At 40.8% G+C, this 23684-nt stretch overlaps 1 protein-coding gene across 1 annotated transcript in view; it reads right to left on the bottom strand.

Annotated features, from left to right (window-relative positions):
* LOC147730244 (multidrug and toxin extrusion protein 2-like) overlaps positions 1-23684 on the bottom strand; it is a 1772530-nt gene that overhangs the window by 6494 nt on the left and 1742352 nt on the right. The gene's annotated exons all lie outside the window — the stretch shown is intronic.

Raw genomic sequence — 23684 nt, 5'->3', positions numbered from 1 at the left:
GTGAGGTTCTACGATTTCAGATTTCATCCCGTATCTAGCCGCCATTTTGTGTCCTGTCGCCATTTTGTGTTGCACTCACTCAGGCAGCACGGCGAACAAAGTGCTTTTGCTTTTTCCAGCTGCTACATGTCCTTTCAGTTAAAAAGTAACTCCATTGACCTTGTTCATGAAACTCGATGTCAGGGTTTGGCTGAGTTTGTTAATCCATGTCTGGTTCGATTGATCCCTGTCTCGGCCGACTATTTGCCCTCTCCTATTCTTCCCTTATACCATCTTATCCGACTGGCCTTCGCTATTCTCTTATTGTATGCTCCTATTACACAACTATCCTTTGAGACACACAAGCAGGTCCTGCCACCTGCGAGAGGGGATTGTGAACACCATCACTGATTAATTTGGCGGGAGGGGTAGCACACATGGTCCAAGAAAGGGGCATATTTTGAGACACATGATAGCTTGTTTTTCAACGTTTCTCATTGGTTCGTTTTGTATGTGTAAGGAGTGGGATATTGTAAATGTGTTCGCTATAAAAGATTGTGCGCCACGGATTGAAGTGGCAGTCTCCTTAGAATCCAACCAGCGTGTAACTTCTAGGACAACTGTGCTTAGCTGCAGCTAATAAACCTGGCTTCCACGCTCAACGGAGTGTCTCGTGTCTCTGTTAGTTACAAGGCAGGTGAATCCGGGGATTTAGGTGTGCCCTGCGCCGCCCGGCCCATAAGGCCCGGTTCTCCAAAAGCAGTGGGGTAATAAAGTTATATTAGACCTAATTCAGCCATGTATATGGACCTACCTAAAACACACACTACCAAATCCATCAGCCTTCACCAAACCAATGAGCTTTAAGATTGTTATAAATAACAGCACCTGTTTTAACCTTGATAATAATTCATCACTATTGAAGTAGTTCATCAACATGCATTCTGCATGTTTCCCTATCAAAAAGATTCCTTCTCAAAGCAATGGCACACGTTTGGAATACAACTACATGTCACCATGTCGACTTAACAACATCACTTTCCTTTCAAATGTGTTCAGGTTGCACATTAAAAAATGCATACACTTTTTAAAAATACTTAAACAATTATACTCTAGTTTTAAACCTTTTACCTTTCGCATTTGGAAAATAAAATAATTCTTCAAATAGCACGTTTAGTGCTCCCATAGTCCATTATTCTTTTTTTATTGCAGAACTATTTTAACACATCACATCAATCCAGAGAACAACAAATGCTCACCATTGCCCATAGATTCCCAGATGACATGCTATTTAAACATACATTGTACCAGTATCGTAAACCTTACATTTCCTATTACATCACATCATTAGGTCTGCTGAGGCCACCCCCGCCACACTGATCTGCACCCAAACATCTTATGGTCTAGTGTCGCTCAGCAGTTACATACGTCTTAAGTTAGTCTCCTCTGTATGCCAAGTCTCAAAACTAGTTTTCCAGCTTGGGGTATGTCCTCTGGCCCCAATATTTAGCAACCCCTATCTTAGCCAGCAGCAGACGGACTAGTTTTTGACAAGCCGGTTTGAATGACTTCACACAGCCAAATAAATATACTTTAGGAGTACAATGAACTTTTTCAATCACTACCTCTTTGAGGATGTGTGTAAAGTGCTCTCAGAACTGGTATATCCGGGTGCATTTCCACGACATATGTAGGAAGCAAGCCCCTGGAGTACTCACATATGCCACAAATATTATCATCTCTGAGGCCATACCTCCAAAGCCTGAGTGGTGTGTAGTACATCTGATGAAAAAACTTAAAGTAAAGGATTCGAAAGTTCCCATTCAAGGTTATCCCCCCGGTTTGTGCACAGCAGAACAACCATTCCGCTTGAGTGATGGCCAAATCCAGGACATCATTACATTTGCCTCCTAGTAATTGACTAGTCAGAGCTTCTGGTTACACATTGTATAACCTGGGGACAAGGTTCTGCCAAGTGGAAGTGGATAGTAATGTCTGTAGTGCCATCAGAGGTGGGGGCTCCACTGGGAACCGTGGGTTTAGTTCAACTGCAGATATATGAAGTAAAGCAAGGGAGAGCAGATTTCCTGTAGGGCTATGGCTGCCCATTCAATAAATGCCCATATGCGAAAACGTCACCCGTTGTGTGTAGCGCCCCTTTAGCTAGCAAGCTTAGCGCTTGTGTACCACAGATACTGATAGTGCTGGGTGGTGAGTTAGCAGGAGGACCTGCGAACATGGTGGGGTTCTATAGGCTCTTTAACCAAGCCTCTGCCATGCCCTAGTAATGCTGTTTGTTGTGGAGAGTTTTGCAGTTTGATAGTCCCCAGAGTATGTAGAATCAAGGCCTTGAGTGGCATGGAGTATGCAGCGTCTGGTTCGATTGCTAAATGTGGTATATACACCAGGAACTAGACCCAATAGTCTGCATATTGTGCTTGAGTGCATAGATAATATAAGGGCATATCTGGGGCAGCAAACCCTTCTTGCTCATATGACAGTGTGAACATACACCAAGCAATCCTCGGTTGTTCCCCTCCCAGGTCAGTGATATTAAGAGAGAGTTAAGTATTTGGAAAATCCTCTGGCTGAGTGGAATTGGTATGGTATGGAATAGGTAAAGAAACTTTGGTAAGACTATTATTTTCGTGATATCTACATGATCAACAAGGAAGAGTGGCAAAAGGGACCACCTAAGCAGTTGGTCCTCCAGTTTTGGGATCGCTGTGCCATAATTATAGCAGACCACCACCTCAGGGTCTCTATGAATTGCGACCCCTAAATATTTCACTGGGTCAATGTGGCACTCCAGAGGGAATTTCAACTCACATGGTACCGTGCTAGTGATGAGGGGTATGATATATGATTTTGTCCCGTTTATACTCAAATAGAAAATATTTCCAGATGATCTGATCTAAGCAGATGTCTGGGTTTTGGATGAAGATGGCCATATCGTCCGCATACATCAACCTTGCGAGTGGCTGGAGAAGAAAGAGTAGTGCGGCTGCTGCATGACATTGGCTTATTACACACACTAGGGGTTCCAGCAGCAATGGACAGCCTTGCCTCATGCCTCTGTGTAAGAGTCTTGTTTCAAATGTGACACTATTCACTCTCAGTCGGGCCATGGGAAGGGTAAGCAAGATAGTGAACATGTAGGTCCATTCATCAGAGTCAAACGCATTTGCTGCATTTAATAGGACCACAGCGGCTTTTCAGAGTGGGGCCAAGCTGGTGAACTAAAGTAAAAATAGTGTGTACATTCTGTGCTGTTGACTGGGTGAGAACGAACCTGGATTGATCTGGTAGGATCATGGTAGTCAGCAACGAATGGAGTCTGGAAGCTATTATCTTGGCTAGCATATTCTTGTTAACATTAGTAAGTGACAGTTGTCGATAAGAGGAGCATTGGTTTGGAGGCTTGTCCGGCTTTATTAGCCTTATCAAGAGAACCTCTCGAAGTGACGGGGCAGTATTTGCTTAGCCTATGCTTCGTCAAACATCTTAAGCAGGTGTGGGCCAGAAGTTCAGCATATTCGTCATAAAATTCACCTGGTAGACCATCCAGGCCCAGGGCTTTATTATTAGGCAACGTTTTAATCATTTTTATTTCTCTACTGTAAATGGGGGGTGAGATATTCACTCTGGCCATGTGAGAGTGAAGCTAAAGCTATATCATCCAGATACCCTGAGGCCTTGGTTGCTGGTGTGCTCTCACAGGAGCTCTATAACTGAGCATAAAATATAGAGAATTCGCCCAATGGGCTGTGTGTCTTAGCAAAGCAAACCATTGGGCTTTTCAATACTAATGACATGTTTGTGCGCCCACAGAGCTTTTAAAGTAATGGCTTAAGGGTGTACGGGTCTACCCGCCTCCCCATATGCCCTGGCCACATGTCTATGGGAGAGATGCCGTGTTTCCTGCTCTGCGGCTGCTACCAACTTGGTGATCTGGTTTCTAATGGCTGCTAGGGTACTGGCCTTTGGGTCAGATGAATTTTCCTGCTCTAACGTCTGCAGGCTATCTTCCAGATTCTGTAGTTGGGTGCGGATGTCTCTTAGGATGCCTGTGCGTGTGCCCATACTCCGCCCACCCCACCTGAATAGTGGGTTTTAATGCTTTCCACAGGACCCAAAGTCCATAATTCTTTGAGAAATTTTAACCAGTGATCTCTCCATTCCATCACGAGATTTCTCTTGCATCTATCATTCTTTCACTGGCTGTCTTCCCAAAATGGAAATGTGTGTATGTCTTTGCCCTTTCCCTGTTTCTGTTGCCTCTACACCATTCCAAGTCAAACTTGAATGTCATTCCTCCTGACAATACATCTTCATTAAGGATACTGAGAGAAATAGTTCCACTGTATAATTGACTGAACATGAAACCAAAAGTAGCAATGTGTTTTCCTATAAGCTAACTTGGCATAATACTGAATTACAACTACTTTAGGTTTTAGTGATTTGGTTACAAGTCGGACACATATTTATAACAGGATTTGCAAAAACCCTATTTTGAATCTAATGATGTGTCTTTAACACTGTAATCGGTTTTGAACATAAGCAACACCTATATATATACAAAGATTTAAAAATAGTAAGTGGTCTGAAAATATCTGGTTGCAGTATAGCTAAAGAGACAAAATAATTTTGGGGCTGAAAATGAACTAATGAATGTTAGCAGGGAATTGTTGAGAAGATGAACAATCTGCACAAACATTTCTCTGTAAACGTGCCTCCCAGAAGCAAACAATGAGTCTCCGCTATCTTTACCCTTTTCTCCCCCACTTTTAGACAATAAATTATACAGTTATTTTGATTAAAGTGACCCATGTCTTAGATCATTCAGCCATAACCAAAACCAGCTCGTTACAGAGATATTCACTGGCAACAAGTGCAGTCCATTACACTATCAACCCTTTTTCTGGTAACTCTTCCAGTCTGCAACTTTTTTAACTCCATACCATGTTGCTGCTAAATTAATTTATGAATTTAAATGATATAGCTCATCTTCATTACCGACTCCTAAACTGTATGAGGATATGGATCCTTCCAGCTCTGTGTGGCCTATAATAAAAACCTTAGACAAGAGTGCCTGCCTTAAACATTTGTAGCCAAACTTCTTTTAGTACTGGACTATGACAAACCAAATGCTCAGACACCCTTTGGGACAATGATCATTATCTTTAAAATAAGCCTTTGTAACTCTATGCATGCAATAGTACTAGATAGGTAACATATTGGCACATACAGGCAAACCCATGAGTATATTTGTGTAAGGGTCATCATTCTTCACCAGAAAACATCAATTGGCTTTTTGACTCCATTGTCTCAAGATAGCATTATGCTCCGGCTTAATGATTAGCAATAAACAATATGAAATGATTAGCAATGAATAATATGGCATTCATTTTACCCCTGCTCTCTTATGTAACACATTTAAGAGTTTCATTCTATCCCAGTCGTTTTGTTCTTCCATTAGCGATTCTGCTCTGAAGGTCCTTTTAAAAAAGGTCCCGTGGTATATTCATTTTCTTTCTGTCATTTCTCAGAAAGTCTTAAAGTGCCTTTCAGACAATCATCATTTGAAACATTACATTCCACAATTTTCCATGGGGTGACCAGTTCTCTGCGGTGATTTCTATTGTGCACACAGGGTTGTTCCCCAGAGTTATAGCATGCCAGGATGAGATTTTCCATCATTGGAAGAGTGTCCATATCTTATATAGCTTGTACACCACCTTGGATGTGGTTTCATTGATTTCTGGAATATCAACAGCCACTCTTTTAATCCCCAAACCCTTATCACAGGTTTTGATAAAGATGTTTAAAAGCAGTTGCTAAGTTCTGTTCAATGAGCCTCTGAAAGTATTTAGTAGTTGCCAAAACAGTAGCCCACAAAGTCAGGGAAGGATCATCCCTGCTTATCTAGGACCTGAGTTGCCTTTTTCAAACTCATTTTAGGGAATATCCCAGCCCATAGGCTTACTAATCATGTACTTCAAAGATATTTGTTAGCTGGCAAGGAAAGGCTTGGATTCAAAATCATATTAAAAAACATTTAAATGTAATTACAGTTCTGAACAATAGTTAATAGATGTATCCCTATGATTGCAGTTGGTTTTCCATCTTGTTTATCAAAGGCTGATAATTTAGTGGGAAAGCCAAGAAGAATTCACTGATACTATCACTCCTACATATATAATGGAACAATATATGTTGCCTTGCCCAGAAATGTGAGGAATTACATTTCTAGTCACTTATATCAATGAAATCCTAGTTTTGCTAGTGTTTTCCCTGTAGCCGGATACTTTTCTGAAATTGGAAATACATATTATCATTCTTTTCAGTTAAGGGAGGGGTGCCAGGAATCAGTAAAGTAAAATAGCTAATCATTCTACTGGTAGTAATAATGCAAGCGGGGATGATGGGCAGCCCTGCCTAGTCCCGCAACACATTTTAGTTTGCTCAGCATCTGCTCCAATGCCAATTAACAGTAGAGTCACAGCTTTATAAATCCAAGTGATCTTTCTAGTGAACTGGATGGTAAAGCCTTTTCAAGGTTAAGCATGAATATGCCCAGTTTACCAGAGCAAATATTTCTGTGCATCCGGATATATTGATATTAAATGTAAAGATTCTGTGAAGTAATGAGTGTTATTAGAAAGTATAATTTCTGTGATAAATTCTGTCTGATCCAATGTGCTAGAATCTCCAATAAGCCTAGCTAGGTAGATGGCTACGACCTCCATGAATTGTTTGATGTGTCTATTAAGTACAGTGATTAGATGATAAGCGTTACATAGTCACCTCTATTTGTCTTAGCAATCATAGTTAAAAGTGAACAACCTTTTTAAAGGTAAAATTGTCCCTCCAGCCAGTACTGAATTCAATATTTATCCACTACTGAGAACAGCTGTTCAGCCAGAACCTTATAGTAGTCATTACTGATTCCTTCAACGCATAGGGATTTCACAGATTAAATAGTCTGGATGGACTTAAAAACTTCATATACCTGAAAGTTGGCCAATTATTTAAACTAATTATTCTAAGAGTTTTTAGGAAGGTCTGATAGAGCGCGCAGGTCACCCAGCTAGGACATTTTTTAATAATACTCACCTGGGCCCATAATTTCTATAAACTGCACACCTTAACCTAATTTAGGTAACTCACGCTCTACTATCAGTATATTTTGCGATTTTATCTCTAATTCCTATATCTATAACCTAGCAATGTAGATACTAGGAACCTAAACACATTGTATCAGGGAGTTGAGTTTAAAGTGAGGTACTCAAAACATTTTTAACTTTTGTAAAATATGAAATAACCACAGACTCTGAGTAGGTTTAAACTTTTATCTAATCATCATCATCATCATATGTCATGAGCAGGAAATTGAAAGCAATGAGACTATCTATAATCAAAATCATAAAAAGTTTATAGCTATGCAAAAGATAGAGTATGCTAATCATTTAGGAACTTGAAATAAAGGGAAGGTAAAAACAAAGAAGATGCTAATTTAGATCACAGACTTTCGCAGTTTGATTAAAGGAGGGTAAAGAAAAGGAACATATTAAACCCAAAGATTTTCGCAGTTCAAAGAAAGTTTAAAAAAGAATTTATTGCAATTTGAGAGTTAACCTCATCCATGCTGCCACGATTTACCACCGGTGCTGGGGCCCAATGTTAATGGGTGTGGTCATGACGGAACGGTTCCGTCATGAGCACAGCCCAACCGATGCTCATGACGGAACCGTTCCGTCATGAGCATCGAAAGGGTTAAATTTAGCTCAATACTATAGGGAAGGTAAGATATGGTACATACTATTAAATTCAGCTTATCTCCTAAAAGGGAGGGTATGAAAAGGAACATATACTATATAGAAATGATTTAGCATTTGGCTAAAGGTGGGTAGAAAAGTGGAACACACTAACAATCAATGAAACACGTGAAAGTCTTATTTACCAAGGGACGGGGAAAAAAGGAACATACAATTAAGCAAACTTTGCAAATTCGGGTAGGGTAAGAGAAAGGAATGCAAGTTAATTTATCAACACTCACACAGACTTATATTTACCTAGGATAGACTGAAGACCAACCCTGGCCACGGGTCAGTTGGAAAAGACAGGAAGAACCCCAAGGACTTAAGTGCCAGTAGGCGAGCAGGTGCAGCTCATGGACCGTCAGGACTTGATAACCCCAGAATTTGGATCAGGACCGGTTCACCAAAGGTTAAGACCAACACCTACAGCTTCAGTTGCAACGCCTGCGCTACTCCCTCTCTCCAAGGAATCTGCCAAAACCCCTATTGGGTTCTCAAACCTTTTTCAGCAAAATGCTTCGCAGCACTTTAACTTCCCAAAACCCCCGATTAAGTTTCTCGAACCTCCCAACAGAGTGCTCCGCAGCTCTCTGTTTTCAGTCCCCTATTGAGTGCGTTGGGTCAGTGACAGGTCAGCTATTCAGACAAGTCGGACAATTTCTCTAGCTAAACCTACGCTAATTATACTGTTTTTCGGGTCAGTGTACCACCCCCCAATGTTGCAAGTGTAAGGATTCCCAATTTTGATTGAACAAAGGAGGAGGACAGGTCATCACACCACCTAAGATTTCAGAATTTTCCATCTCTTATTCAAATTAAGGTTCCCACCCATTGAATTTGAGTTCTCATGATGTCTTCATCTCACAAAACAATGGATGTTCTATTTACAAATACAATGTATTCGTCTAGAGTTCATTAGGTGAAGTTCCCAGGAGCATCTTCTCGGTCAGTCAGCTCCTTGGCTGGTATTCAAATGTCACTGCTCTGGAGACTCGCAGATCTCGCGCAGACGCAGTCTCATTCAAGATGGAGTACAGCGTAATATGACATGCCAAGTTTTGAAGTGTAACATGAAATGATAAAGAAACAGTTTTAGAACACAGAATAAATGATTTCACTGTATACCATGAACCACTACACTACTCCCATTACTTTATAATAAACTATAGCATTAGGATTAAGCCGAATGAACAGCTTTGCGAAAGCAGCAATGCAAGCTTCAAGCATGTGAGAACGCAGAGCAGCCATCTTAGCTCTATTGCGCGCTTGCAAACATTTTCCCACCAAGACATCGAATACGTCACGTCACATGGGTATGACCGACGCATGCCAGTCTAAATCCCCGCATAGCAGCAGCCATTTTAAGTTGCAAGCGTATTAATATTAATAGACACATGAGCAAGAGTCTCTCGCACACCCAAAAATGTCGGACGAGGGGCAGATTAATAAAACAAAACAGGTTGATTACTTGATTAACATTATTTCGAGGTTCATAAGTTCAAGCAAGTCGCTTCACTTGCGAATCCTTGCTTCATTAACCCCCTCTTTGATGATATTTACTATCATCACAATTAATGGAACCAGATGCCAACTTTCACATTTCACCCATTTCAATCTCTTCAAACTTTTTATTTAGCTTTTTCTCAGCACCTTTATTAGGATGAGAATTTTTCATTTTCTTATAAATCTGATTATTCATTTCTTCTAATTCGAGCTCTTCAACATTTCTTTTCACTCCTCGCTTATTCACAGCATATTTCTCTTTGTGCTTTCGACATTTGCAGCAAATTATTATAATGAACACTAGTACACCTATTCCCGCTATTGGCATCAGTATTTTACTCACAAGACTCTTACCTAGATTAGAAAACCAACCACCTACAGAGGAGAGACCATCAGTTTGTCTCTTCCAGGCACTATCAACCTCCTGTGGTTTGAGCTCTCTTTCCAAATTAGTGATGTTTTTCACGTACCTTTTGATGTAGTGTAGTTCCTATTTTCCCAATAGGCCCTGTGCATTGGAATAACATAAACAGTAGTATCGACGTAGAAGTGCGGATCTTCCAGGCCTCCACTGACTATGCTAAACTTAATTGGGGTTGTTACCAACTAGCTCAGAGGTCACTGGAAACTTTCTTGACTGAAATAGGAAGTGATCAGCTTCCCTGGCACAGCCAAGAAGGGATTCAGTTTTCCAACAACCGTGCAACATGACAACTTTGCTCGTCAGATCAAGAGTCAATCTCTAGGGTCGTGTGAAACAATAGATAGTTATTTTACTCAGTCAGTGGTTGTGCAGTTTACTTTCACAATATGTATTGAATAGAGAGACGGGCGTTTGTCAATAAAAGGTAATATTTATTGAAAAGTCTTTCTTCTCGTACAAGAGAAATGAATTGCCACAATTGCAAGACTTGTTATTATAAAAAGTACGTACAGTAAGATAAGTATTGCGAAATAATACTGTAAAAGCATTGATATGGTTTCTTAGCCATACAATGGTTTAAAATGAATAATACATATATACATTCATATATACATTAGGCTAAAATACTCAACTGGTGCTTCTAACTACGCCTACCCCAGTGTACCTGACCTAAGCCTAATACTTGGGAGGGGAGTAAGTAAGTAGCTTTAAGTTAAGTTGGTTTTGCCAAGGTTTGCTTCAAGAATTCTCTCTAAGGGTTTAGTCAACACCATACCTCTGGAATAGAATGATGGAGTTCTGGTATCTCCTTCAGGGGGTCGATATCCCAGTCACCCGCAAGCGTAGACGAGAAACGCTGGAGCTGGATTTCTCTGCAGGAGAAAGACAGCGTCTCTTCTCAGCACGTCGAGGAGGAGGAGGAGGGGCAGTGTCCGCGGGCAGCTTGCATCTGCTGGGCTCTTGCAGGGGACGGCTGTTCAGCTCCTAAGTTCACCACACCACCGTTCGCTAGTTAGCAGCGATAGCAGTAGCGATAGCAGCTATGGTATCTTCAGCATGACAGCTTCTTCAGCAGCAGCGAGATAGCTGGCAGCATCAGCTTCAGCGAAACAGCAACGAGACAGCAGCGTTTGCTTAAGGCAACGTTGGTAATATTTATACCTGAAAGGTGCCTTGTTTGACATAAGTTTTTGGACATAAGACGTCAATAAAGATGTCACTAGGAAGTGATCGTCTATCAGTGCTCATTAGAGTTCTATTACTAATCAAAACACAGCAAGTGGGGATTTCCAGGTTGCTGAGTTTTTATCTTGTTGAAGAACTCGGAGTGTTAATCTAGGAATCTCAGATAGTAACTTCTGCTATGTCATTGCACTAATTGGTTGCAAAGGAAGTGGCAGAGAAAGTTATTCTGAAATGTGGCTCTGTTCGTGTGAGGCCAGAGACGAGTTTCTGAATATTGCACTTGAACGGTTATGCCAATATAGGGAATAAATGGATTTATAGCCGAATAGGGGCATAAGGTCACAGTATCGATCAGGGTCCTAGATTAGAACGCTACACCCACTCCACAAATTCATGTCCATCAAATTACTAAAACTAGAGCAATAAGATGCATGTGTAACATTGCCCACCCCAAAATACATATATGCATTTGAAATAGGCGTATTTGTAATACGTGAAAATTTAGGTACTGTACGTTTTTGAAGCATAGAAATCATTCAAAAATTATAACATATGAAATCAATGAACGATTATGCAAAAAGAATTACACATGAAATATCTCTGAAACAGAAGAAGGGCGAGATCATTTCATCACATATAAATGCATTGCAATAAAATGTGCTAGAGGCTGGTGTAAAGTTATTATGTCTCTAGATGTGTTTAGAAATAGAAGTTGAAGCTTCTGTTCTCTATGAATAGTTTTACTTTAAGCAATGAATTTTTCGTGCCAAAAAGGGTGAATATTAAAAAGTGTTCAATTCAAAAGAATTATTAATTGAACGGGGAAAATAGAGTTCCAACGCTTTTAGCAGTTTTTGTTGTTCAAAACTGAAGGCCGAATTCAGAGTTCATGGGAACGCTGTGTGTCGGAATGCTTCTCTAAAGTCATTGTTTCTGTTCGGGTGAGAACATCATATCAGACAGGCTCTCAAAGAGTTGGTCTACAAAATCATGTGACAGTTCGACCAAATTCGATAGAGCTGTAACTTGGCAGGTGTGAGAATGATTGCTGTCATCAAAGTCGGGATCAGCAATGCTCACAGAAGGTCGTACCTGGGTGATGTTGCTTTTGTCACTCGCTCCACTGTTACCACCTAGTCGTAGCACAGGAGTCTCAACGAATGCCGTCATCAGGATTGGTAGCCGCGGGGGACAACACAATGCGTGAGCCGTTATCGGACTTAGCAAAGTATCGATATCCATTGGTACTGCTGATGGAAGTGAAAGACAGATGTCCAACACGCACTCATCTCCGCATAGCATACATCGTAGTACAGGTAAGATGCAATTTTGCCATATCGGTCTGAATGAAAGGAACCAGGTCATGTTTAGATCTCTCAGCCTGGCCAATCCAAGGACTCTAGTTATTCTGTCCCGGTAGCGGATTGCTAGGATTGTCTCTTCCATTCCCATAGGAGTCATGTCTGAGCTGGTGCTTGCCATAACGAAGCAGGAGAGTCAAAAATAAAATCCCTGCTACAAGTCCCAAAAATAGGGGTATGCCGCCAAAAACAGAGTGGACAAAATTTGGAACGATTCCCAGAATTGCTTGAAATGGTGTTAGCAGTCCCGTAAAAATCATCTTAAATATGCCTGGGATGCCTGTGGCACTAGACACGTTAAGGAGTTGGCTCAACATTTCTACGAAATGCACGGGGCAATTTGTTGATAAAAGGTCATGAACCTCCGTAGCTGTCCTTGCAACTAGGAGATCATACGTCTCTTTTGATGACGTTATGGGCACTGTTGTCTGCAAAAGCACAGACTTCATTTTGCTTAAAGTATCAATTCGTATAGAATAGAAATTGAGACGAGGCCAGATGGGAGTCTCTATGTCTCCAGGCCCGCTCGGGAACAATGCTTGCATACAGCATTTGACCATGGAAGTTACGCTTACGAGATAACTTTTCCCTGGCACAAGGCCACAACATCTGTGATCCGTTCTTAGAATGTAACTCCCATCGCAAGCTGCATAAAGAAGGGCTCTATCTGAGTTGCAGGTGTGACAAGCTAGTGGCATGAAAGGTTGTTAGAATTACCTTCACAGGCTCCGTGTAAATTAATACCCTGACACAAAAGTATACCGCTTAGTGAACGTTTACAGTTTTCACCACTAAGAAATACATTTTTGTCGCTGTCACTATAGCATGAATGTGTGTATAGTAATTTCCATGCTGATTTAACATATCCTTTACCCAATCGTTCATACTGGCCAGTAGGTATGTATTCAAGACACTTTTTAAATCGGAAAGTTGTTATCGGAATAGCGATAATTCCGTGTATTATCCATTCAATGACAGGACTTTCTCACATTGTCAATGGTAATCTCTCAAGTTTTTCGATGCTCAGGATTGTATAGTCTGCTCCTTTCTGTGCCAAACTGATTTGTTTATCAGTAAGGTTAAAAATGGAAAACAATGACGTTGTGTTGATTAAACGCCAAGGCACATAGCCTGAACGAAGATTTTGCAGCGTCCAGCCTAATTGTACAATAGAACGTAATTGTGACTGGCCATGCTGTAACATTAGCAAGTCTCTGTCTATTATGTCAAAGGCAGAAGATACAATATTGTCCAACGAATATATTCTGGAGGACAGAGTCATTAACCCATTGTCCACTACAGAAAGTGATTTCTCCAAATTAATACGATCAATTTCTCGTATTTTTTCAGCTGTTTCAATTTGTGTGACTTTCCAAGCCTCGTTGTAAGCAGCATAGATGCTGGCCGCTATGAAACGTTTCTGACGCTGTTTGCGTGGACCAAGAATGAAATCGCGCAAATCAGCACCATCTTTTAGTAAAGACAAGTGTTGCTTAATTTCAGCCAGTGTGGATGATCCTAGCCATTCGAGGCAGAGTTTCCCTACACTGTATGTTGTTACTATCCCTGGATGTTGTCTCTGGGAGTATCTAGGGTCTTGTCTGGTCATTTTTAACCCCTGTGTTTTATTCAGGAATCTATCTTGACAGTTGTTTGTGTCAGTAGGCCAGATTAACCACTTTTTCCAATCAGGATGTGTTCTGTTAAAATGTAAAATTTTAGTTACGTCTATCTCAATATCTGTTGTTGCATTATCAGGTATTGGCTTCGGAATAGACGGTTTGTTTAGGTCTTTGATCTTAGCTAGGCCAAGACAGGATGTTTGGTGAATTGTGTCATTTAAAAACATCATTTGTTCTGGTATCATGCAGGTTCTGAATAGTGCTTCAAGGCCTTGTACCTGCCAATCTTTCGTACCCCAAATGGTTTTTGTTTCAATGTTATTTTTCCAATAATCAAAACCAAATGTCATCATTTTTTCATAAAATGCTTCTGAATATATTAATTTAGTGTTTGTCAGCATTGTTTTCATTCCTGTTTTATCTAACAGTTTGTAATAAAACGTTTCTGCATCACTGGTGTTAAACCCTGAGAAGTACTTGAATTTCTCAAAGAATGTTTTAGAATTGCTTTTAGGTGGTCTAGCACAATGTTCCCATTGACTAAACTTAAAAACATTTCTAGGCTGTGCAGATTTATGCAAATAATGATCGCCATAATTTGTAAAACAAAATAACTGTTCATAACTAGACGAACCTTGTAAATAATCATGTTCTGCGAATCTAGCTGACATTACTAAATCAGACATCATGTCATTAATACTGTTAAAGTCCCAATCATCAGAGAATGTACTAGGTTTTACAAATTCACTTAAGGAAACCTTCAGTTGATGAGGATACTTCAGGATTTCGACCGGACCATAGATCTCATAGTCAGTTTTCTCCCATACTACCCCACCAGGTATTGGAATTGCTGTGACATTTACTGTTGACAGTTCTCTTTTCTTCACGTGGGATGATCTGTGTGGTTTGAGGACTAGGTTGATGTTCTGACTTGCTGTGTCCATTGTACTATATTTTCCCTCAATGAATTTTCCCAAACAAAGTACCATGATGAGCCAAAGCCGGAGGAAAAATACACCTAGACCGAACCAGAACTCTAACCAAGGGGAATTAAGGTAGATTTCCTTCAGTTGATGAAAGAGTTCAGTTGCTTTTTCTTTAAAAGTCATTTTTGTTTCTGGCATCACTTCTGGGTTACTTTGATCCTCGGAAAAGTTGTCGAAGTCGATGAAATAACCAGAGGCAGTTCTGTCAATTGTTGGGATTGTTCTTTCAATCTGTCTTTCGGTAGCACTTTCTGATGCCACATTATTGTAGACTGGTGTTTCTTGACGAACTGTTTCAATCTGTGTCTCAAGAGGCACGAGTTCCATGGCATTATTGCATAGTCCTTCTCTGTGTACTGCAGGTTGATCGAATATGATTAGTCTTTCAGTTTGAACCTCTTGGATTGTTGCAAGTTTGGGTATTCTGTTGTTTCTCGGGAGTCCACTGGGCCTACTGTTGATTATAGGCCACATGCTTGTGGTTTTACCAGGTCGATTGATACAACTCTGTTCTCCTTTTTACCAGCAAGGGGCGGTAGTACTACTGATTTTGTTCCGGTGACTGCCAAGACAGGTACTGCTTTTCTGTAAGAAGGCCCAAATTCCTTCTTCACCGCGATTTTTTCTCTGACTAGATCCCCAATCTTTGGAATCCAGACAGGCCTTGCTGGGGCTGTTGCTTGTGGTGCCTCGTCAGTGGTATCTGGCTGTTGCTTTAACTTTATGTTGCTTAAGGATTTTCTTGTTTCATTCAGTTCCTGTAACACAGCCAAACGATCTTTGATGTCAAAGTCTGTTTTATTATCTTGTACCACTGATACCTGACTATCTAAGTCCTGAATTCTCATTCTAATTCCGAACAATAGTTCGTATGGGCTGAAACCTTTTAGAGAATTTCTTGGCAAATTGTTAAGACTGGTTTGGACACTTATTAGATGTTTGACCCACCCAGCGCCTGAACCTAATACCTTCGCTGTTATAGATCGCTTTATGTCTCGTTTTTTTCTTTCTACCACACTATTCCCTTCGGGGTGCGACGGACAAGAATACCGCAACCCAATTCCCATGCTGGCCATGGCCTCCTTATAAGCTTGAGAGCTGAAAGCAGGACCCTGGTCAGAATGGAACGTGGCAATTGCGTATGTGCCGATAAAGACTCGCAGATCTTTTATAACCGTTCTGGCGTCAGCCGAGCGCTGGAGGCCACATTAAAGTGTGTTTAGCCTTAATGATGTACAATGGGACGCATTTCTCTTTTTTGATAGCGCCGATAGATTGCCTGATGCTTTCTATTAGGGCTTCTGACACTACACTGGCCGGTTCTTCACTGCGATCTCTGTTGCAGTCTTCACCGTTTTTTGCAAACTCATGAATGCCTTCACTCATTTTCGGCCATCAGTACTCTGATTCTAATTCTCTCAGAGAGTCCCTGATTGTTTGGTGTCTCAGACCCAATCCCATGTATGCTTCCTGTAATAGGAAGCATCTCCGGTCCCTGTTTGGAATTACCCTATCCCCCACTCCAGGGATTCGAGCAAAATCAACGGAGTTTGCATTGATTACGTATGCATAATTGAGTGGATAGTTCACGGGTAGTGCTGCACAGTCACCTTTTACGGTCGTTTTGACTGCCAGCATGGTTTCCCCGTCTATGTATTTTTCTGTACGCTTTTTTGTGGCTACGGAAGACGGTTTAGTTGCTTCCGCTGTGGCTGTATTAGCCAATGAATTCCCTGCAACGTGAACGCCATCACGTTGAAGACTCTGTGCGTGTATCAAGTGAGTCTTTTGTAGTTCTTTCTGTAAAAGAGCTACCTGTTTCCAGAGCAATTTATGCTTTATTGTGGCACCTGTGTCATCTTTGTAATCGTTTTCAATCCAGCTCTGCAGTTTATTATTGTAAGAGTTGACGCATAAATGAGAATCGCACACGATTAGTGTCGGGAATTCACGTTCTGCATTTTCGAGCGCCATCTTTAAAGATCTGATTTCAGCTCTCTGAGCCGAACAGTTTCTTACTGATTCAGTTTTTGTTACTTTCGGTCTGAATTTACCGCACAGCCAACGACTTTTAACAATCGCACACGTTGCATCGTAGGATTTGCTCTCTACGTTGAAATGCTGTACAAATCTATCTGTACAGATTAAACAGGCGTACTGTGGGAGAGGCAGAAGTTCGATTGGCAGAGGATATTCTTCTTCATATTCTAAATCATTTAGTTCTTCGAATTGTGGGGCGAAATAGTATTTCACATCTTCCGCTCCAAGAGAATCTACACACTGTATCCATTTCGGATCCAGTGACACTGTAGGCAGGTTTACTGGGCTGAATAGTGCCTTGAAGGCGGATTCCGCTGTGAGGATATTAATCCTTTTGCCGTGTGCTAGTTCTCGTTCATTTGCTAATGCAATTTGCACTGCTTTCACAGTTCTTTCTGTGTGACTGAATGTTTTTTCTACTTGTGTGTACAAGTGAGATTTAATTGAAAGTGGTACCTTTTCACCCTCATTAGAGGTCGGGTACGTGAATCCGCATCTTCCTGGGATGACTCGGATTACAAGATCGCGTGTGTTGTCACGTGTATCTAATTTTGCTTTAGCTAACATGTCTGTTTGCAGTGATCTCAAAATTTCTGTGTGTTTTTGAGTCCAATTAATTTGTTTAAAATCAGGTTTAATTAGTTCGTAAAGAGGTTTAACCCTCTCTGCGTAATTTAGAATGTATGTTCTTCCGAAATTCAGAAAACCTAGTATGGATTGTAAATTCTTCAGCGTTTTTGAAGCTTGGAGTACAGCGCACTTCTCTAAGAAGTTGTCCGCTAGGCTTTTTCCTTCACTTGATAATTCGTACCCTAAGAATAGTTCTGTCAGATGGGCAATTCGAGATTTTTAAAGTTGAATTTGTAACCCTCTGCTGCGAACCCAAGTATAATGGTATTCACTCTTTTCAAGTGAGTATCCAAGTCGTCGTCTGTGAGATAGATATCATCTACGTAAGATAATGCCTCATCATCATATATTTGTAGTAACTCTGTTACCCTAGCTGAGAATAGTCCTGGGCTGTTCTTGAACCCCTGTGGGAGTCGACAGAAATTTTTTCTGCGACCCAAATGCTGAGAAAGCGGTCAAGTATCTGCTTTCTGGTGCAATGTTTTGACAAAAGAAACCATTAGATATGTCTAATGTTGTTTTATATTTTTTCCTAACTATGTTATTCATTAGGGCTATGCGAGTTTTCTACTGCAAATGTTTTGCAACATGCATTAAGGTGTCTGTAGTCCAAAACTAGACGATATGAATTGTCTGGCTTGGAGACAGGAAACAGAGGATTGTTCATTTGAGAGGTGCATGTTTCAATCACCCCCTGATATTCAAGTTGATCTAAGATCTCCCTGACTTGTTTTTTAGCTTCTTTCTTAATGGGATACTGCCGTTAGCCAGTTGGTTCACTTTTTAACTGTATTTTGTGAGGAGGTGAGTCCTCATCCCATCCTACATGATTTTTATATAATGCCGGTGCCTGGGCTACTGCCCATTTCCTTGCATAAGTATATTTTTTGTGAATCGGAATGTGATTCAAGAAGGCAGGCATAATCATTTCTTCGCCACGAGGGCACTCCCTGACAAACTCTGGGGGCCAATCTTTTTCAGCTAACAGAATATCATAGCCTTTTGAGAGTTTACCCCAAAATAGACCCTTTATTTTCCTAGTCTTATCACCCTCTATACGCAATGTTATTTCGTATATCTTATGGGGCTCGCTAAGTCTGGTGTCGGCAGTTTCAACCTGAATGAATTCATTCGTGTCCACTGTCTCCAGATGACTCATCAAGATCTTGCGGGCTATACTGATTTCTGCTGCACTGTCTAACATTGTCTGTGCCCAATCCCCGTTTTTCAACTGTGTCCTCGGTATTCTCGGCATGGTTGATTACTCTAATACTGGCTACCTTCTTTTTTGGAAATTGAGATTTTTTACTCTGAGCAGGTTCCTTGTCTTTGGACTTGGTGTGCTCTCCTGGGTCTGACCGTCCTCTTCTTTCCGATTTCTGCGAAAAAGATGGAATTTGTTCCCGTTTTACGGGTGTTTTACCAAGACATGATTGTATGTTCTGTTGTGTAATTTTATTAGTGTTCCCCTGATGAGGGGTCAGCTGTGGTACATTAACAGCTGGTTGAACTGTTGCAGTCCGCATTACATATTGAACTAATTGCCTATGTATTTTTATAAGTGTTTTTAGCTGTACTAACAGCTCTTCCTTTGACATTTTTGCAATGTCCGGATGGGGTGTGTTGCTGGCTAGAACCGGCCACGTTGCTCCTGGTCTACCTAGTGGACCGAGCCTGGTAATATGATCATTATGTTTTAGGGCGCCATTATACCAGAGCAGGTGCTCTTGGAATTTTAGTGGGATTTCAGTCTCCTCGAAAGGAGCATACTCATCGGGAGGTTTCTCTATTTTGTAATAGTGAAACTCTTTTGTTCTAGCATTTGCCGCTGGAAAGTTTATCCATGAATAGAATACCTCTGTCTGCCGATATTCGTGTGCCTCTATCACGAAAATTACTGTACCACCTTGTGGTGTCAGTCCATTTTCTATAAGTTTTAAAGTTATAGATTTTCTTAAATGTACCGGGATGATAATTGCATCCGGGTCAATCTGTAGGAGACTCGTGTCTTCCTCTATTAGTAGGGTTGCCAGTCTAGCTGCTTCCCTTTCTTCTTCACTGTCTGACATTTTATTGTCAGAAAAGTTTTGCAGAGCAGGTCTCCAAGGAGACAAAGATTAGGTGCACACTATTTTGGAACACTGTATCCTTCAACGTTGAATAAACCAGAGCTTTACATAGGAATCTCTTCCTACTGAGTTCGGGCGGATTTTAACCTTTCACCCACTCCAGACGTCTATTGGAGTATTTACGGGAGAAAGGGGTCTGTGTGAAAAATGCACGACTGAGTTACTCTAACGTCTTGCGTTAGTTTATCGCCTTACCAAACGTTGGGCGCCATGTAGTGTAGTTCCTATTTTCCCAATAGGCCCTGCGCATTGGAATAACATAAACAGTAGTATCGACGTAGAAGTGCGGATCTTCCAGGCCTCCACTGACTATGCTAAACTTAATTGGGGTTGTTACCAACTAGCTCAGAGGTCGCTGGAAACTTTCTTGACTGAAATAGGAAGTGATCAGCTTCTCTGGCTCAGCCAAGAAGGGATTCAGTTTTCCAACAACCGTGCAACATGACAACTTTGCTCCTCAGATCAAGAGTCAATCTCTAGGGTCGTGTGAAACAATAGACAGTTATTTTACTCAGTCAGTGGTTGTGCAGTTTACTTTCACAATATGTAGAGAATAGAGAGACGGGCATTTGTCAATAAAAGGTAATATTTATTGAACAGTCTTTCTTCTCGTACAAGAGAAATGAATTGCCACAATTGCAAGACGTGTTATTATAAAAAGTACGTACAGTAAGATAAGTATTGCGAAATAATACTGTAAAAGCATTGATATGGTTTCTTAGCCATACAATGGTTTAAAATGAATAATACATATATACATTCATATATACATTAGGCTAAAATACTCAACTGGTGCTTCTAACTACGCCTACCCCAGTGTACCTGACCTAAGCCTAATACTTGGGAGGGGAGTAAGTAAGTAGCTTTAAGTTAAGTTGGTTTTGCCAAGGTTTGCTTCAAGAATTCTCTCTAAGGGTTTAGTCAACACCATACCTCTGGAATAGAATGATGGAGGTCTGGTATCTCCTTCAGGGGGTCGATATCACAGTCACCCGTAAGGGCAGACAAGAAACGCCAGAGCTTGATTTCTCTGCAGGAGAAAGACAGCGTCTCTTCTCAGCGCGTCGAGGAGGAGGAGGAGGGGCAGCGTCCGCGGGCAGCTTGCATCTGCTGGGCTCTTGCAGGGGACGGCTGTTCAGCTCCTAAGTTCACCACACCATCGTTCGCTAGTTAGCAGCGATAGCAGCTATGGTATCATCAGCATGAAGCTTCTTCAGCAGCAGCGAGATAGCTGGCAGCATCAGCTTCAGCGAAACAGCAACGAGACAGCAGCATTTGCTTAAGGCAACGTTGGTAATATTTATACCTGAAAGGTGCCTTGTTTGACGTAAGTTTTTGGACATAAGTCGTCAATAAAGATGTCACTAGGAAGTGATCGTCTATCAGTGCTCATTAGAGTTCTATTACTAATCAAAACACAGCAAGCGGGGTTTTCCAGGTTGCTGAGTTTTTATCTTGTTGAAGAACTCGGAGTGTTAATCTAGGAATCTCAGATAGTAACTTCTGCTATGTCATTGCACTAATTGGTTGCAAAGGAAGTGGCAGAGAAAGCTATTCTGAAATGTGGCTCTGTTCGTGTGAGGCCAGAGACGAGTTTCTGAATATTGCACTTGAACGGTTATGCCAATATAGGGAATAAATGGATTTATAGCCGAATAGGGGCATACGGTCACAGTATTGATCAGGGTCCTAGATTAGAACGCTACATTGATTTCAACACTTTTGTCTGGAATATAAGTGCAACAATGTTGCGCTTTCAACATTCTACTGACTCCGCCCTCTTTTGCCAATAGAGTGTCAAGTCAATTTTGTAAAACCATAGATCTGATCGCAACCAATTCGGTATTGACCATCAGGAAACCTCCAGCAGTGTCAGTTGATAACCGATCTACTACTGTTTACAATTTGCAGATTCTGTGTGCATTCAGAGCCACTCCCACTGTAGGTATGAATGCACTAAATATATCACCTATTATTTCTCCAACACTTTCTCTTTTACTACCTCTTAATCCATTAGTTCCTTCATTGCTTCCAGTGATTTCATTTACATGGTATATCTTTGGGAAGACAATACTAAAATAACAGCTTCCATACCAATGGTCTGGTAATTTGAAATAAGTCTTGTTCCTACATATATAATAGATTCCGGGAAACACAGGTTCTGACCCATTTCTGAAACCCCAAACCCCAATTACCTTGTAATTGTGTTCGCATTTACCGGAACCAATGAATTTGTTATTATAATACCTAGTCTTCTTGCTGTGAAGACAAAGTTTCCCCTTCTTTTCGAAATCCAGCAACATAGCAGCATTAGCTCCACCATTTGATGTGCTTTCTATTCTTTCAGCCCATTTAGGGATTTTCTGATTCTTATCCTGTGCTTTCTTTTGGAAACTTTTTCTTCTTTTCTCTGCCACTTTTAGAAACATTTTCTCTTCTTCGTGTAATGAACATGTCAAGTTATCTCTGTGTGCCTCACCAAAATCTACTGTACCTATAGTTAGAAAGTATTCACCCATATAACATGTTACATCACACTTAGTATGTACAGGATTTAGGTTACTCCGTATAGGAAGTTTAGAAAATATCACATCTGAGTAAGAATAATAATACTGTAAAGGTCCTCTCTTATAGAATAAACTAGCTAAAATACTACAGGAAATTCCATATGTTAGTAGCAAGTGATGGTATGTCACGCCCTCAGCTACTGAAGTAGGCAGCTTCATGCAGACATAACAGTCTTCTATTTCCATTGCTTCTATGTAATGTACTAAAAGGTTTGCAAATACATTTAAATTAGTTTTGTTCTTGATTCTATTATAGTGCAGTCCTTCCTCATCTGGTGCATCTAAGTCCATTCTAGTTTGTATAAGGCTAAGTGATTTTCCTGTGTATCTACTCTCTGTGGTGTATCTTTCGTTTGCAGCTTTTCTGTGTCCGTTGTCACTGGCTTGCTAGGGTATAAATTAGTATCTCTAGTCATCATGTAAGGAATAGTTATTGTTAGTCCTATCCATAGAATAAGTACTAATGCTACACTACATAAAGATACTTTGCCGCATGTTTTAAAACAACTTCGTCTCGGTCTTCCATCCACAGAGGAATCAGACATTTTGACTCAAAAGAAGCTTCAACCCCTCTTTGTAACTTTGCACAGGTTGCTTACTCAGGGCAACTTTCATTGGTTTCACTTCTTCGTCATTCTGGTCAGTAATCAATTCTTCATCACTTTCCTCACTTATTTCCAAGTTTTCAAAGTCCTCCAACACAAGATAAGTCCATTCAGGACTCTGATACTTCTTATTCAGTCTCTTTATTCAGGCACTTCTTCTCCTAGTTTTCATCACAGACGGATCAGTTTTACTGGAGTCTTGGTTTTCCTGCTCAAGTTCTTCGTCGATAGTTTTTAGTCTTAGTCTCAGTCTTTTGACAAATCTAGGTACCTTGTCTCCTTTTCTGAATCTTTTAACTGGCACTGTGCTTTGGCCTTCTTCAAGTGCTCTTTTATTCTCGCTCAGTTGTGGCACATCTACTTCAGTGTCTTCTTCTTCCCTTCCTGTCTGACTAGTTACAGGTCTTATTTCAGTATTTTCTGCCTGGTTACTAAACTGGCCTCGTTCAGGTGTATGCTGGTTCTGGCTTTGGTTTGTTTCAATTTCTTCCTCCTGAACACATTTGTCTAGTCCTATCTGATCCTGTTCAAGCACTTCGAACTTTTGATTTTCTTCCGCTTGAACTTCCACCCTAATTTCTATCTGTCCCTTTTCAGGTCCAGGAGTTCTTGGAGGTGTGTCGATAACCTGTTCTTTCCCTATCTGGTCTTCCTCATCATCAGATTTGATTTGGATTTCGATGATCTGATTGTCTCCTTCTATTCCTGTCTCATCCTCACTATCCCACTCTCAATCTAAATAGTTCTGTCTTCTTGTTCTTATTAGATCTATAGTCAGGTCGATTATTGGGACCCAATCATCTTGACTGGAGCTCGGTTGTTCTTCTTTAGCT

This window comes from Lissotriton vulgaris, chromosome 2_1 (genome assembly GCF_964263255.1).
Source record: "Lissotriton vulgaris chromosome 2_1, aLisVul1.2, whole genome shotgun sequence".
NCBI lineage: Eukaryota > Metazoa > Chordata > Amphibia > Caudata > Salamandridae > Lissotriton > Lissotriton vulgaris.
Note: the sequence above shows the minus strand (reverse complement) of the source record. Positions and strands in the feature narration are given on the sequence as shown.